The 16133-nt window shown below is 38.2% G+C and overlaps 1 long non-coding RNA gene across 3 annotated transcripts in view; it reads right to left on the reverse strand.

Moving 5' to 3' along the window:
- The window catches only part of LOC147372601 (uncharacterized), a 64263-nt gene that overhangs the window by 10205 nt on the left and 37925 nt on the right, over positions 1 to 16133 (reverse strand). The gene's annotated exons all lie outside the window — the stretch shown is intronic.

The following is a 16133-nucleotide window of genomic DNA, read 5'->3' on the forward strand; positions in this document are numbered from 1 at the left end:
TGCCATCCCCTTCTCCTCCTGCCCTCAATCTTTCCCAGCATCAGGGTCTTTTCAAATGAGTCAGCTCTTCGCATCAGGTGGCCAAAGTTTTGGAGTTTCAGCTTCAACATCAGTCCTTCCAATGAACACCCAGGACTGATCTCCTTTAGGATGGACTGGTTGGATCTCTTTGCAGTCCAAGGGACTCTCAAGAGTCTTCTCCAACACCACAGTTTAAAAGCATCAACTCTTCAGCTCTCAGCTTTCTTTATAGTCCAACTCTCACATCCATATATGCAAATGAACCATAGTTATACATCCATGACTCCCTCTTGAGCCTCCCTTCTCTCTCCACATCTCACCCTTCTAGGTCATCACAAAGTGCCAGGCTGGGCTCCCTGTGTATATACCAACTCCTCACCAGCTATCTATCTTACACATGGTAGTATATATATGCCAATGCTACTTTATGAAAAAACAAAACAACAGCAACAAAAAACCTGTTACCTTAAATGTTTGCATTCCAGCCAAAATGAATAAATGAAAATGAATAAGTGAGAATGCACTGTGGTCACTTATTCATTTTGGCTTATTCAGCAAGCATTTATAGTAAAGGGTTTTGTTTTTGTATAACAATGCAATCATTATACTGGAGAAAAATCAAATAAGTCCATGCAACATTAAGGTTGGAGAGCTGTAGCTGGAAGAATGCAGAGTGAGCTTCAGTCAGTTCAGTTCAGTCGCTCAGTCATGTCTGACTCTTTGTGATCCCATGGACTGCAGCATACCAGGCCTCCCTGTTCATCACTAACTCCTGGAGTTTATTCAGACTCATGTCCGTTGAGTCATTGATGCCATCCAGCCATCTCATCCTCTGTTGTCCCCTTCTGCTCCTGCCTTCAATCTTTCCCAGCATCAGGGTCTTTTCCAAAGAGTCAGTTCTTTGTATCAAGTGGCCAAAGTATTGGAGTTCCAAGTTCAACTAAAACTGATGAACTGGAGTTTCATCAGTCCTTCCAATGAGTATTCAGGACTGACTTCTTTTATGATGGACTGGATGGATCTCCTTGCAGTCCTAGAGACTCTCAAGAGTCTTCTCCAACACCACAGTTCAAAAGCATAAATTCTTCAGCGCTCAGCTTTCTTTATAGTCCAACTCTCACATCCATACGTGACTACTGGAAAAACCATAGCTTTGACTAGGTGGACCTTTGTTGGCAAAGTAATGTCTCTGCTTTTTAATATGCTGTCTAGGTTGGTCATAGCTTTTCTTTCAAGGAACAAGTGTCTTTTGATTTCATGGCTGCAGTCATCATCTGCAGTGATTTTGGAGCTCCCCAAAATAAAGTCTGTCACAGTTTCCACAGTTTCCCCATCTATTTGCCATGAAGTGATGGGACTGGATGCCATGATCTTAGTTTTTGAATGTTGAGTTTTAAGCCAGCTTTTTCACTCTCCTCTTTCACTTTCATCAGGAGGCTCTTTAGTTCCTCTTCACTTTCTGCCATTAGGGTGGTGTCATCTACCTATCTGAGGTTATTGATATTTCTCCGGCAATCTTGATTCCAGCTTATGCTTCATCCAGCCTGGCCTTTCGCATGATGTACTCTGTATATAAGTTAAATAAGGAGGGTGAAAATATACAACTTTGACATACTCCTTTCTCAAATTGGAACCAGTCTGTTGTTCCATGTCTTGTTCTAAGTGTTTCTTCCTTACCTGCATACAGATTTCTCAGGAGGCAGGTCAGGTGGTCTGGTATTCCCATGTCTTTCAGAATTTTCCACAGTTTGTTGTGATCCACACAGTCAAAGGTTTTGGCATAGTCAATAAACCAGAAATAGATGTTTTTCTAGAATTCTCTTCCTTTTTTGATGATCCGACGGATGCTGGCAATTTGATCTCTGGTTCCTCTACCTTTTCTAAATCCAGCTTGAGCATCCGGAAGTTCATGGTTCATGTACTGTTTGTTGAAGTCTGGCTTGGAGAATTTTGAGCATTACTTGACTAGCGTATGAGATGAGTGCAATTGTGCGTAGTTTGAGCATTCTTTGGCATTGCCTTTCTTTGGGATTGGAATGAAAACTGACCTTTTCCAGTCCTGTGGCCACTGCTGAGTTTTCCAAATTTGCTGACATATTGAGTGCAGCACTTTCACAGCATCATATTTCAGGATTTGAAATAGCTCAACTAGAATTCCATCACCTCCACTAGCTTTGTTCATAGTGATGCTTCCTAAGGCCCACTTGACTTCACATTCCAGGATGTTTGGCTCTAGGTTAGTGATCACACCATCATGATTATCTGGGTCATGAAGATCTTTTTTGTACAGTTCTTCTGTGTATTCTTGCCACCTCTTCTTAATATCTTCTGCTTCTTATTAATATCTTAATATTACGGTAGGTCCCTACCGTTTCTGTCCTTTATCAAGCCCATCTTTCCATGAAATGTTCCCTTGGTGTCTCTAATTTTCTTGAAGAGATCTCTAGTCTTCCCCATTCAATTGTTTTCCTCTATTTCTTTGCCTTGATCACTGAGGAAGGCTTTCTTATCTCTCCTGGCTATTCTTCGGAACTCTGCATTCAAATGGGTATATATCTTTCCTTTCCTCCTTTGCCTTTTGGCTTTTCTTTTCTCAGCTATTTGCAAGGCCTCCTCAGACAACCATTTTGCCTTTTTGCATTTCTTTTCCAGTGATCTTAGGGACACAGTATTTCTGACACAGTCATCTAGGCAGACCAGATTTGAGCAGGAAGAAAGAGACAGTGCTGATGGAAAGAAGTTTCAATACACTTTTTACAACCTGTACCAGGATAAAAGGTAAGTAAGATGCAGCCTGGTCCCAAGAAAATTTCAGTTTCATTGAAAGCCTAACGCATTTGTTGCTCCTGCACAGTTGATTCTTTCCAATGCCCTGAATCAGTGCACAGCAATTTGGTATCCATTAGAGATGGTGAAGGACAGGGAAGCCTGGCATGCTGCAGCCCATGGGATGGCAGTGTTGGACACGACTGAGCAACTGAACAACAATCCTTTTTAAAACTAAATGAAAAATTACCAAATTCGGAGACAGCTAGGATGTCCTTCAGTAGGTGAGGGATAAATTGTGGCACATCCATAGAATGGAATATTATTCACTACTAACAAGAGATGAGCTATCAAGCTATGAAAAGACATGGAGAGGTATTAAACGCATATTACTAAGTGAAAGAAGCAAATCTGAAAAGGCTACATACTGTGTAACTCCAAATACATAACATTCTGGAAAAGGCAAAACTATGGGGAAAGTAAAGAGATCAGTGATTGCCAGGAGTTAGGCAGTAGGCAGGGGTGAGTCAGCAGAGTACAGAGCAATTATTTCCATGCTAAAGATAATCTTATTGTGAAATCTTGTAGGACATAATTTGGACACACTGGTAATACATCAAACTGCTCAGTATTTATTTAATATAAGGATCTCAGCACTATGGATGAGACTTCTATAACTAAATTAGTTTAGTAGTTATCATGAAGCAATCCAGACAAAGCAAAACCATAAGACAGAGGTATAAACATGTCCTCAAAATACTATTACTATACTGAACATTTCAAATTTTTTGACTATAGGGACAAAATAATGATTCAAGACTGTACTAAATTATTGATTTTGAGAGCCAATAAAATTATTTTTCTTAAAAATTTTATTTTATATTGGATTATAGTTGATTAAAAATGTTATGTTAGTTTCAGGTGTACAGCAAAATGATTCAGTTATACATATACATGTATCTGTTCTTTTCCAAATTCCTTTCCCATTTAGGTTATTATAAAATATTGAGCAGAATTCCCTGTGTTATATAGTAGGTCCTAGCTGGTTATACATTAAATAAAGCTCTGTATACATGTCAGTCCCAAACTCCCAATCTATCCCTCTCCTGGACTCTTCCTCCCCCTACCCTTGGTTAATCATAAGTTCATCCTCCAAGTCTGTTTCTATGTTGTAAATAAGTTCATTTGTTTCACTTTTTTTAGATTCCCCATATAAACTATATCATATGATTTTTAAGGCAATGAAATTATTCCATATGATACTATAATAACATATGCATGGCCTTATGCATTTGTCAAAACCCAGAGAATGTATATCAAGAGTGAACCCTAATGTAAACTATAGACTTGGGTGAAAGGGACAGGTCAGTGTGGGTTCTTGTAACAAATGTACCACTCTAAGGCAGAATGTTGGTGGTGGAGGAGGTGATGTGTGTGCTGGAGCAAGGGGTACATGGGAACTCTCCATACATTCTACTCAATTTTGCTGTGAACCTAAAACTGCTCTAAAGAAAAAGGTCAGTTAAAAAACAAACAAAAATTCACGAAAAAACATTGCTTTAAGACAAGTATTACATGGTTCCTTTTAGTTATTGAACTCTTTTTTTTCTGTTCATCTCCCACTGATTTTTAATACTATACATTAAGGTTAAAAGTATTTTATTTATAACTCCATCATATATATGTATGAAACAGTATTTTTTTTTCATTTTTTAACTTTACAATATTGTATTGGTTTTGCCATATATCAACATGAATCCGCCACAGGTATACATGTGTTCCCCATCCTGAACCCTTCTCCCTCCTCCCTCCCTGTACCTTGGGGCTGGTGCACTGGGATGAAACAGTATTTTATATTCTCTGGCCATAAAGCTCTAAGTGTTAGAAAAAAGTTCTGAATTGAGTTATTATCATTTATAATAGTATGAAATCAAAATCACATATATTACAAATTAGGAAATATTTAAACCTAAAAAATCATATTTAATTGGAATATTTCTTATTCAGATATGTGGTACTTTTTAAAAAAAGAGTAGCTATCAGTGAATAAAAAAATTTTATAGCTATAATCATACAGAATTCAGAATCAATTTTACTCCTATTTTCAATTTCTATAAATATAACCATAAAAAAACTTGATCACATAGAAGTGGTTGGGAGGTCTGAGGATCTAATGGATAATATGGTGATCACAGTTGATATCACTGTATAACTGAAAAAAAGGTAAATATGCAAGGTGAGTGAGGTAGTGGATATGTTGATCCACTCAAATGATGGGAATTCTTTCACAATAAATAATACATCAAATCATTGTCAAATTGTACATTGCTTTATATCAACCTAGAGGGGTGGGATGGAGAGGGAGATGGGAGGGAGGTTCAAGAGGGAGGAGATATGTGTATACCTATGGCTGATTTTTGGGCTCCAAAATCACTGCACATGGTGATTGCAGCCATGAAATTAAAAGATGCTTATTCCTTGGAAGGAAAGTTATGACCAACCTAGATAGCATATTGAAAAGCAGAGATATTACTTTGTCAACAAAGGTCCGTCTAGTCAAGGCTATGGTTTTTACAGTGGTCATGTATGGATGTGAGAGTTGGACTGTATAGAAAGCTGCGTGCCAAAGAACTGATGCTTTTGAACTGTGGTGTTGGAGAAGACTCTTGAGAGTCTCTTGGACTGCAAGGAGATCCAACCAGTCCATTCTAAAGGAGATCAGTCCTGGGTGTTCACTGGAAGGAATGATGCTAAAGTTGAAACTCCAATACTTTGGCCACCTCATGTGAAGAGTTGACTCATTGGAAAAGACCCTGATGCTGGGAGGGATTGGGGGCAGGAGGAGAAGGAGAAAACAGAGGATGAGATGGCTGGATGGCATCACCGACTCGATGGACATGAGTTTGAGTGAACTCCAGGAGTTGGTGATGGACAGGGAGGCCTGGCGTGCTGCGATTCATGGGGTCGCAAAGAGTCGGACACCACTGAGCAACTGAACTGAACTGAATTGAATGGCTAATACATGTTGAGGTTTGACAGAAAACAAAAGGATACTTCAATTAAAAATAAATTAATTTTTAAAAATACAAAAAAAATAGTTGAGAATAGAGAATTTTGTGAAAGCAACATCAAGTCTTTGAACTTTGGGTGAGATTACAAAAACATAGATGAAGGCCTACCTCAGGAAACAAGAAAAATCTCAAATAAGCAATCTAAATTTACATTTAAAGGAACTAGAAATATATAAGCAAAGCTCAAAGTTAGCAGAAAGAATAAAAGAATAAAAATCACAGTGGGAGTATATCTTATGGAAACTAAAAATAATACACAGAACTATATATAAAATAAACAAGGATTTACTATACAGCACAAGAAAATATATTTAATATCTTTTAATAATCTGTAGTGGGAAAAAATCTGTGTACATATATATATATATATAACTGAATTATAAATTTTTTTTTAAATCAATGAAACTAAACGTTGGTTCTTTGAAGTGATAAAATTGATAAACCTTTAGCAAGAGTCATTGAGAAAAAATAGCCCAAATAAAGAAAATAATAAATAATAGTGGAGAAATTACAATTGATACCAGAGAAATACAAAAGACCGTAAGAGAATACTATGAACAATAATGTTACAAAAAATTAGACAACTAGAAGAAATGGATAAATTCCTGGAAACTTGTAATCATCCAAGACTGAATCAGGAGGAAATAGAAAGTTTTAATAAGCCAATTTGGTTCAGTTCAGTTCAGTTCAGTCGCTCAGTCGTGTCCAACTCTTTGCGACCCCATGAATCACAGCATGCCAGGCCTCCCTGTCCATCACCAACTCCCAGAGTTCACTCAGACTCACGTCCATCGAGTCAGTGATGCCATCCAGCCATCTCATCCTCTGTTGTCCCCTTCTCCTCCTGCCCCCAATCCCTCCCAGCATCAGAGTCTTTTCCAATGAGTCAACTCTTTGCATCAGGTGGCCAAAGTATTGGAGTTTCAACTTTAGCATCATTCCTTCCAAAGAACACCCAGGGCTGATCTCCTTTAGGATGGACTGGTTCGATCTCCTTGCAGTCCAAGGGACTCTCAAGAGTCTTCTCCAACACCACAGTTCAAAAGCATCAATTCTTTGGCCCTCAGCTTTCTTCACAGTCCAACTCTCACATCCATACATGACCACTGGAAAAACCATAGCCTTGACTAGACGGACCTTTGTTGACAAAGTAATCTCTCTGCTTTTTAATATGCTGTCTAGGTTGGTCCTAACTTTCCTTCCAAGGAGTAAGCGTCTTTTAATTTCATGGCTGCAGTCACCATCTGCAGTGATTTTGGAGCCCCCCAAAAATAAAGTCTGACACAAATTACTAGTAATGAACTTGAATCAGCAAAGAAAACCCCCAACAAACATAAGTCCAGGTCCAGATGGCTATACAGGGGAATTCTTCCAAACATTTAAAGAAGAACTCATACATATCCTTCTCAAAATTATTCCCCAGAAATGAGAAGGCAGGAATGCCCCAAACTAGAGCAAATAATTTTAAAATCTGGATGAAGATGCAAAAGACCCTGAAGAGCCAAAGTAATCTTAAGAAAGAAGAAAAAACTTTAAGTATTATGTTCCCAGACTTGCACTGTTATACAAAACTTTAGAAATCAGAAGAGTAAGGTACCGGCAGATTAATGGAGCAGAGTACAGTGCCCACAGGTAAACCCGTACTCATATATTCAGTTAATCTACGACAATGGAAGAAAACATATACAACGGGAAAAAGACAGCCTCTTCAATAAATGATGTTGTGAAACTGGACAGCCTTACACCATGCACAAAAATAAATTCAAAATGGATTATAGACTTACCTGTAAGATGTGAAACCATAAAACTCCTAGAAGAAAACATAGGCAGTAATCTCTTTGACATCAGTCTTAGAAATACTTTTTTTTGATATGTCTTCTCAGAAGGGAAATAAAAACAAACAAATGGGGTGACACCATCCTAAAAATCTTCTGTATAGAGAAGGAAATCAGCAACAAAACAATAAAGTATCCTATTGAATGGGAGAATATATCTGCAAGTAATATATTTGATAAGGCGTTGACATCCAAAATACATAAAAACTCACATAATATCAAAAAAAAAAGAACTCAATTTAAAAAGAAGCAGAGGACCTAAAGAGACATTTTTCCAAACAAGACATACAAATGGGCAAAAGGCAAATGAAAATATGTACAAATTCACTAATCATCAGGAAAAAGCAAATCAAAACCAAAATGAGATACCATCTCACATCTGTCAGACTGCTGCTGCTGCTGCTGCTAAGTCGCTTCAGTCATGTCCGACTCTGTGCGACCCCATAGACGGCAGCCCACCAGGCTCCCCAGTCCCTGGGATTCTCCAGGCAAGAACACTGGAGTAGGTTGCCATTTCCTTCTCCAATGCATGAAAGTGAAAAGTGAAAGTGAAGTCACTCAGTTGTGCCCGACTCTTAGCGACCCCATGGACTGCAGCCTACCAGGATCCTCCGTCCGTGGGATTTTCCAGGCAAGAGTACTGGAGTGGGTTGTCATTGCCTTTTCCATCTGTCAGACTAGCTACTAACAAAAAAAGCAAGAAACAGTAAGTGTTAGTGAGGATGTGATGAAAAAGGAACCTTCCTACACTGTTGATAAGAATGTAAATTGGTACTGCCTCTCCTGAAAACAGTATGAAAGTTTTTCAAAAAACTTAAAATACAGCTATACCATATGATCCAACAATTCCACTTCTGGGTATTTATGCAAAGAATTAAAAACACTAGTTCAAAAAGATATGTGTACACCTATATTCATTGCAGTACTATTTACAATAGCCAAGATATACAAGCAACTTAACTGTGTATAGACAGATGAGTGAACAAAGAGGACATGTCAAATGTACACACACATACACACATAGAGAAATAATACTCAGCTATAAAAAAGAATGAAATCTTGCCATTTGCGGCAACATAGGTGAATCTGGAGGGTATTATGCTAAATGAAATAGGTCAGACAGAGAAAAACAAATACTGTATGACTTCACTATATAGGGAAAACAAAATGAATGAATAAATCAAAACAGAAACAACTCATGGATACAACACAGAACCAACTGGTAGTTGCCAGAGGGGAGGGGTATGGGGAAGGAAACTAAATAGGTAAAGGGGATTAGGAGATACAATCTCCAGCTATAAAATAAAGTCATGAGGATGTAATGTACAGCATAGGGAATAGAGTCAATAATACTTAACAGCTTTGTATGGTGACAGATGGTAACTAGATCTTTGTGATGATTATTTCATAATGTGTAAAAATATTAAATCACTATGCTGGACACTTGAAACTAATATAATATTGTATGTTAATTATTAGCCAATTAGAAATAGTATAGATCAGTTGATTTGCATAGGATCTCTATTTATTCATTCATTAAAAGTTTTTTTCTGGAAAGCAAAGAATTGGAAACTTCCACATCTTAGAAAAGGACTTACATGTTACCTGTCATGAAAGCCATTTACTTTCTCAAGAACAAACTCTATAAACATAACAGTCTTTTGTCCCTCAGTTGGATTTTACACCCTGGAACATATACTAATTCAGGATGTGTGATAATTATGCCTTTGTAAGGTATGAAGAAGGAGATTGTGAATGGAAAGAAGGTAGGAAGAGAAAGTTTGTGCTCTATCACAGAAGAACTCAGGCTTTTTCATAAATTTTAGGAAAGAGTACACTTAGCAGTCAAGAGTCAGGATACTGATTACCTTAAGACTCTCAGTGACAGCTAAGCCTTGGAAAACCTCTGAAGGCATCCAGGGATGCAGCTCCTTCTATAGGAAGATCACTTTTATAGACATAGTGGTGCTTACAGAAGCTCACACAGGTAAAAGATAGGTATTACCAGGATAAACTATAAGATTCATAACTTGGGGAAATTAGATTCCATTTATAATGGTACACTTTGAATGTATATATTCACATAATATATATATATGTATATATATACACACACACACACACACACACACACACACATATATATACTGTATTGGAATCTAATTTCCCCAAATTATGAATCTTATAATTTAGTTTGTCCTGGTAATACCTATCGTTTAACTGTGTGAGCTTCTGTAAGCACCACTATGTGTATAAAAGTGATCTTCCTATAAAAGGACCTGCATCCCTGGATGCCTTCAGAGGTTTTCCAAGGCTTTGCTTATTTAACTTATACACAGAGTACATCATGAGAAATGTTGGGCTGGAAGAAACAGAAGCTGGAATCAAGATTGCCAGGAGAAATATCAATAACCTGATATGCAGATGACACCACCCTTATGGCAGAAAGTGAAGAGGAACTAAAAAGCCTCTTGATTAAAGTGAAAGTGGAGAGTGAAAAAGTTGGCTTAAAGCTCAACATTCAGAAAACTAAGATCATGGCATCTGATCCCATCACTTCATGGGAAATAGATGGGGAAACAGTGGAAACAGTGTCAGACTTTATTTTTTTGGGCTCCAAAATCACTGCAGATGGTGACTGCAGCCATGAAATTAAAAGACGCTTACTCCTTGGAAGGAAAGTTATGACCAACCTAGATAGCATACTCAAAAACAAAGGCATTACTTTGCCAACAAAGGTCCATCTAGTCAAGGCTATGGTTTTTCCTGTGGTCATGTATGGATGTGAGAGTTGGACTGTGAAGAAGTCTGAGCACCGAAGAATTGATGCTTTTCAACTATGGTGTTAGACAATACTCTTGAGAGTCCCTTGGACTGCAAGGAGGTCAATTAGTCCATCCTAAAGGAGATCAGTCCTGGGTGTTCATTGGAAGGACTGATGCTAAAGCTGAAACTCCAATACTTTTGCCACCTCACACAAAGAGTTGACTCATTGGAAAAGGCCCCGATGCTGGGAGGGATTGGGGGCAGGAGGAGAAGGGGACGACAAAGGATGAGATGGCTGGATGGCATCACTGACTCAATGGACATGAGGTTGAGTAAACTCCGGCAGTTAGTGTTGGACAGGGAGGCCTGGCATGCTGCGGTTCATGGGGTCGCAAAGAGTCAGACACAACTGAGCAACTGAACTGAACTGAACTGAACACACCTAATATAGGGGCTTACCTTGTGGCTCAGCTGGTAAAGAATCCACCTGCAATTCAGGATACCTAGGCTTGATCCCAGGGTTGGTAAGATCCCCTGGAGAAGGGAAAGGCTACCCACTCTAATATTCTGGCCTGGAGAATTCCATGGACTGTATAGTCCATAGGGTCACAAAGAGTCAGATACGACTGAGCAACTTTTATTTTCTGTACCTTATATGATTCTGTTTCTGTCAAAAGAAGATTTAATATTTACCAACCTTCTTTAAAGAATTTGTATACTCATGTATTTTTTAGAGGAAATCATGCATTGCCAAAAAACACTGATTTCCACCTCCAGTTTTCAGAATGTATTAGATATTTTCAAAAGCACCAAAGTCTAACACATTCTAATATTAGTGAGATGAATTCTTCTCATTCTAATATCATTCCTAGAGATGAGAAGATAATCAACACACTAATCAAGAACATGTATTTGGCATACTTAAAGGAAGCCTGGTGAATAGAACAAACAATCCTAACATTTGTATCAAAACATAAAGATCCTGAATAGCCAAAGCAATCCTCAGAAAGACAAAAGCCAGAGGCATCATGCTCCCTGATTTCAAACTATATCACAAAACAGTAATTATCAAAACAATATGTTATTGGCATAAAACATAAATCAAATCAATGGAAAAGACTAGAGAACTCAGAAGTAAACCCATGAATATATCACCAAGTGTTTAATTTACAAGAAAGGAATCAAGAATATACAACAGGGAAAGGGCAGTCTCTTCAATAAATGGTGCTGGGGAAACCGGACAACTACACACAGAAGAATGAAATTGGACTCCTATTAATATCTTATACCAAACACAAAAATTGACTCAAGATGGACTAAAGACTTGAAGGTAAGACCTGAAACCACAAATTCCTGGAAGAAAACATTGGTGGGTAAGCATTTGACTTAGGTCTTGATAATAATGATTGTTCGCATCTGGTACCACAAGAAAAGCAAAAATTAAGAAGAGGGGCTACATCAAGCTAAACATCTTCTGAACGAGAGAGGAAACCATCAACAGAATGAAAAGGCAATCTATCGAATGGAAGGAAATATTTGCAAATCATATATCCTTACCCTTGTTCACTGTTGGTGGAAATATAAATTGGTGCAGCTACTATGGAAAATATTATGAAGGTTCCTCAAATAGAACTACCATGTGATCCAGTAACTTCACTTCTAAGTATTTATCTAAGGGGACTAGAAACACTATAAAAAGATAAATGCACCCCATGGTCACTGAAGCATTTTTTACAATAATCAGGACATTGAAGCTATCTAAGTGTGTATCAGTAGATAAGTGGATAAAAGAAATCACATTTCTTCTATACACATGCATGTGCACACACACACACGGAATATTATTCAACCATAAAGAAGAATGAAATCATGTGCCTTGTGACACCATGGATAGACCTTGAAGACATTATGTTAAATGAATAAGACAGAGAAAGGCAAGTACTGTATGATCTCACTTATTTATAAGGTCTGAAAACAAACAAAATACAAACTCCTACATACAGAGAACAGATTGGTGGTTGCTAGAGTTAAAGGAGTAGAGGGTAGGCGAAACTGATAAAGGTGGTCAAAAGGTAGACTTCCAGTTATAAAATAAACAATTTATGCAGAATTAATGCATTGATACAATATGATAACTGGGATTCCCAGGTGGCTCAGTGGTAAAGAAACTGTCTGCCAAGAAGAACACGTGGGTTTGAGGCCTGGGTTGGGAAGATTCCCTGGAGAAGGAAATGGTAACCCATTCCAGTAATCTTGCCCCAAAATTCCATGGACAGAGGAGCCAGGTGGGCTACAGTTCATAGGGTAGCAAAGAGTCAGACACAACTGAGCGACTAAGCACAAGGATTCCACCTAGCATATCCTGAAGGTTCATCCACAGTGTAGCATGTGTCAGAATTTCCTCCTTTTTCAGGCAGAATAATACTGCATTGTATGTATATACACATTTTGCTTATTTATTCATCCATCAAGGGATATCTGAGTTACTTCCACACATCCATGAACAATGCTGCTGTGAACATAGGAGTACAACCATCTCCTTAACACTCTGCTTTCAATTCTTCTGGGTAGAGACCCAGAAGGGGGACTGCTGAATCATACAGTGATTTTATCTTTAATTAATTTCTTGAGGAATGACCATGTTGTTTTCTATAGCAGCTGCACCATTTTACATCTGCACTAACAGCATACAATGATTCCAATTTCCTCACATCCTCACCAATTTGAGTTTGGGTTTTTGTTTTTTTGTTTTTTGTTTTTTTTTTTTAGTAGCCCATCACCCTAATGAATGCAAAGTGGCCAAGTAGCTAGAATCTTATCTGACTGCCTGTAGTATCTTACTGATCCTCTTCTAAACAATAAGTTAAAACTATAATGTTTGCTCGCTTTGTAGGAGAACAATATTTTTACTTTTTTCAAATTTTTTCTCTTGGCTAAGCCGGGTCTCAGTTGCCGCATGTAAGATCCTTAGTTGTGACATGTGGGATCTTTTAGCTGTGGAAAGTGGGATCTAGTTTCCTGACGAGGGAATCAAACCCAAGCCCCCTGCATTGAGTGTGGAATCTTAGCCACTGGGCCACAAGGCAAGTCCCTGTTTTTACTTTTTATTTTTGAAAATTATCTTTTAACAAGCTGTTAAATTGATGCCTTCAAATTGTGGTGCTGGAGTAAGTTCTTGAGAGTCCCTTGGATAGCAAGGAGATTCAACCAGTCAATCCTAAAGGAAATCAACCTTGAATATTCACTGGAAGAACTAATGCCAATGCTGAAGCTCCAGTACTTTGGCCAGCTGATGCAAATAGCTGACTCATTGGAAAAGACCCTGCTGCTGGGAAACACTGAAGGCAGGAGGAGAAGGGGATGACAGAGGATGAGATGGTTGGATGGCATCATCGATTCAATGGACATGAGTTTGAGCAAGCTTCAGGAGATGGTGAAAGACAGGGAAGCCTGGAGTGCTGCAGTCCAAGGGGTGCAAAGAGTTGGATACGACTGAGCAACTGAACAACAAACAATAATACAAGACAAGCAGTCTACAATGTTTTCTAAAAGTGAGATATATTTCAGCATGTTTATTTGCTAATAGATACGATGCAATAAAGAGGGAAATGTCTGATGCCAGAAAAGAGTGTAACAGCAACAGCAAATTACACAAACAGAACTGAATTCAGAGAACCTTAGAATCACATATGATTTATTCATTGCAATTGGAAGAGAAGCAGAATATTCACATAAAATGCAGATAGATTCTTTCACTTGGTTGTAGGAGCATGTGGAAGATATCTTTCAAATTTGTCTTTTCATTTTATTAATCTCTTCTTCTTAGCTCAAAAATCAATGTATGGTGGCTACTTAATATATGTTTCTAGTGTGAATATAACAAAAATAATCTCACTCTACAAGGAAGAGCACAGAAGGAAAGACCCATGTCTAATATCTAAACACTTTGGGTATTCAACTAGTTCAACTCACAGCCTTTGTTAGCAGATTCTTAAAATGCTTTAAAATTACTCATGTAAGTAATTTTATATTAACTTATTCAGCCGGTTTTATTGAGATATAATTGGCATACTGCATTCTGTAACTGTGTACAACATAATGATTTGACTTACATACATAATGAAATGATTACTACAATAAGTTTAGTGAACACTCAATATTTCATATAGACAGAAAGTTAGAGAAATAGAAAAACATTTTTTTCATTGTAATAAAAACTCTTAGGATTCACTCTCCTAGCAACTTTCATATATAACATACAGCAGGGTTAATTATTGTTCTCATATTGTACATCACATCCCCAGAATACTTCTTTATCTTATAATTAGAAGTTTGTACCTTTTGACTGCCTTTATCTAGTGTACTCACACCTACTCCTGATCTCTTTTTCTCATGGAAAATTCTTAAAGACATAGGAATACCAGAATACCTTACCTCTCCCTGAGAAATCTGAATGCAGGTCAAGAAGTAACAGAACCAGACATGGAACAATGGACTGGTTCAAAACTGGGAAAGGAGTATGCCAAGGCTATATATTGTCACCCTGTTTGTTTAACTTATATGCAGAGTACCTCATGCAAAATGCTGGGCTGGATGAATCACAAGCTGGAATCAGGATTTCTGGGAGAAATAACAACATCAGACATGTAGATGATACCATTTTAATGGCAGAAAGTGAAGATGAAGGTGAAGGAGGAAAGTGAAAGAGCTGGCTTAAAACTTAACATTCAAAAAACTAAGATCATGGCATCTGGTCCCATTACTTCATGGCAAATAGATGGGGAAAAGTAGAAGCAGTTACAGATGTTATTTTCTTGGGCTCCAAAATCACTGCAGATGGTGACTGCAGCCATGAAATTGAAAGACACTTGCTACTTGGAAGAAAGGTGAGACAAACCTAGACAGTATATTAAAAAGTAGAGACATCACTTTCCTGACACAGGTCCATATAGTCAAAGCTATGGTTTTTCCAGTAACCATGTACAGATGTGAAACTTGGACCATAAAGAAGGCTGAGCACCGAACAACTGATGCTTTTGAACTGTGGTGGTGGAGAAGACTCTTGAGAGTCCCTTGGACAGCAAAGAGATCAAACCAGTCAATCCTAAAGAAAATCAACCCTGAATATTCATTAGAAGGACTGATGCTGAAGCTCCAAATACTTTGGCCACCTGATGGAAAGAGCCAACTCCTTGAAAAAGACCCTGATGCTGGGAAAGTTTGACGGCAGGCGGAGAAGGGGACAACAGAGGATGAGATGGCTGGATGGCATCACCAACTCAATGGGCATGGGTCTGGGTAAACTCTGGTAGTTGGTGATGGACAGGGAGGCCTGGCGTGCTTCTTTCATGGGGTTGCAAAGAGTCGGACACGACTGAGTGACTGAACTGAACTGAAGTGAGACAGCGTATTAAAATGCAGAGACATTACTTTGCCAACAAATGTCCATCTAGTCAAGGCTATGGTTTTTCCAGTAATCATGTATGGATGTGAGAGTTGGACTATAAAGAAAGCTGAGTGCTGAAGAATTTATGCTTTTGAACTGTGGTGTTGGAGAAGACTCTTGAGAGTCCCTTGGACTGCAAGGAGATCCAACCAGTCCATCCTAAAGGAAATCAGTCCTGAATGTTCATTGGAAGGACTGATGTTGAAGCTGAAACTCCAATACTTTGGC

The sequence above is a fragment of the Bos grunniens genome, chromosome 5 (genome assembly GCF_055505025.1).
Source record: "Bos grunniens cultivar Pamir isolate PY7600 chromosome 5, Bosgru_T2T1.0, whole genome shotgun sequence".
NCBI classification, from domain to species: Eukaryota; Metazoa; Chordata; class Mammalia; order Artiodactyla; family Bovidae; genus Bos; species Bos grunniens.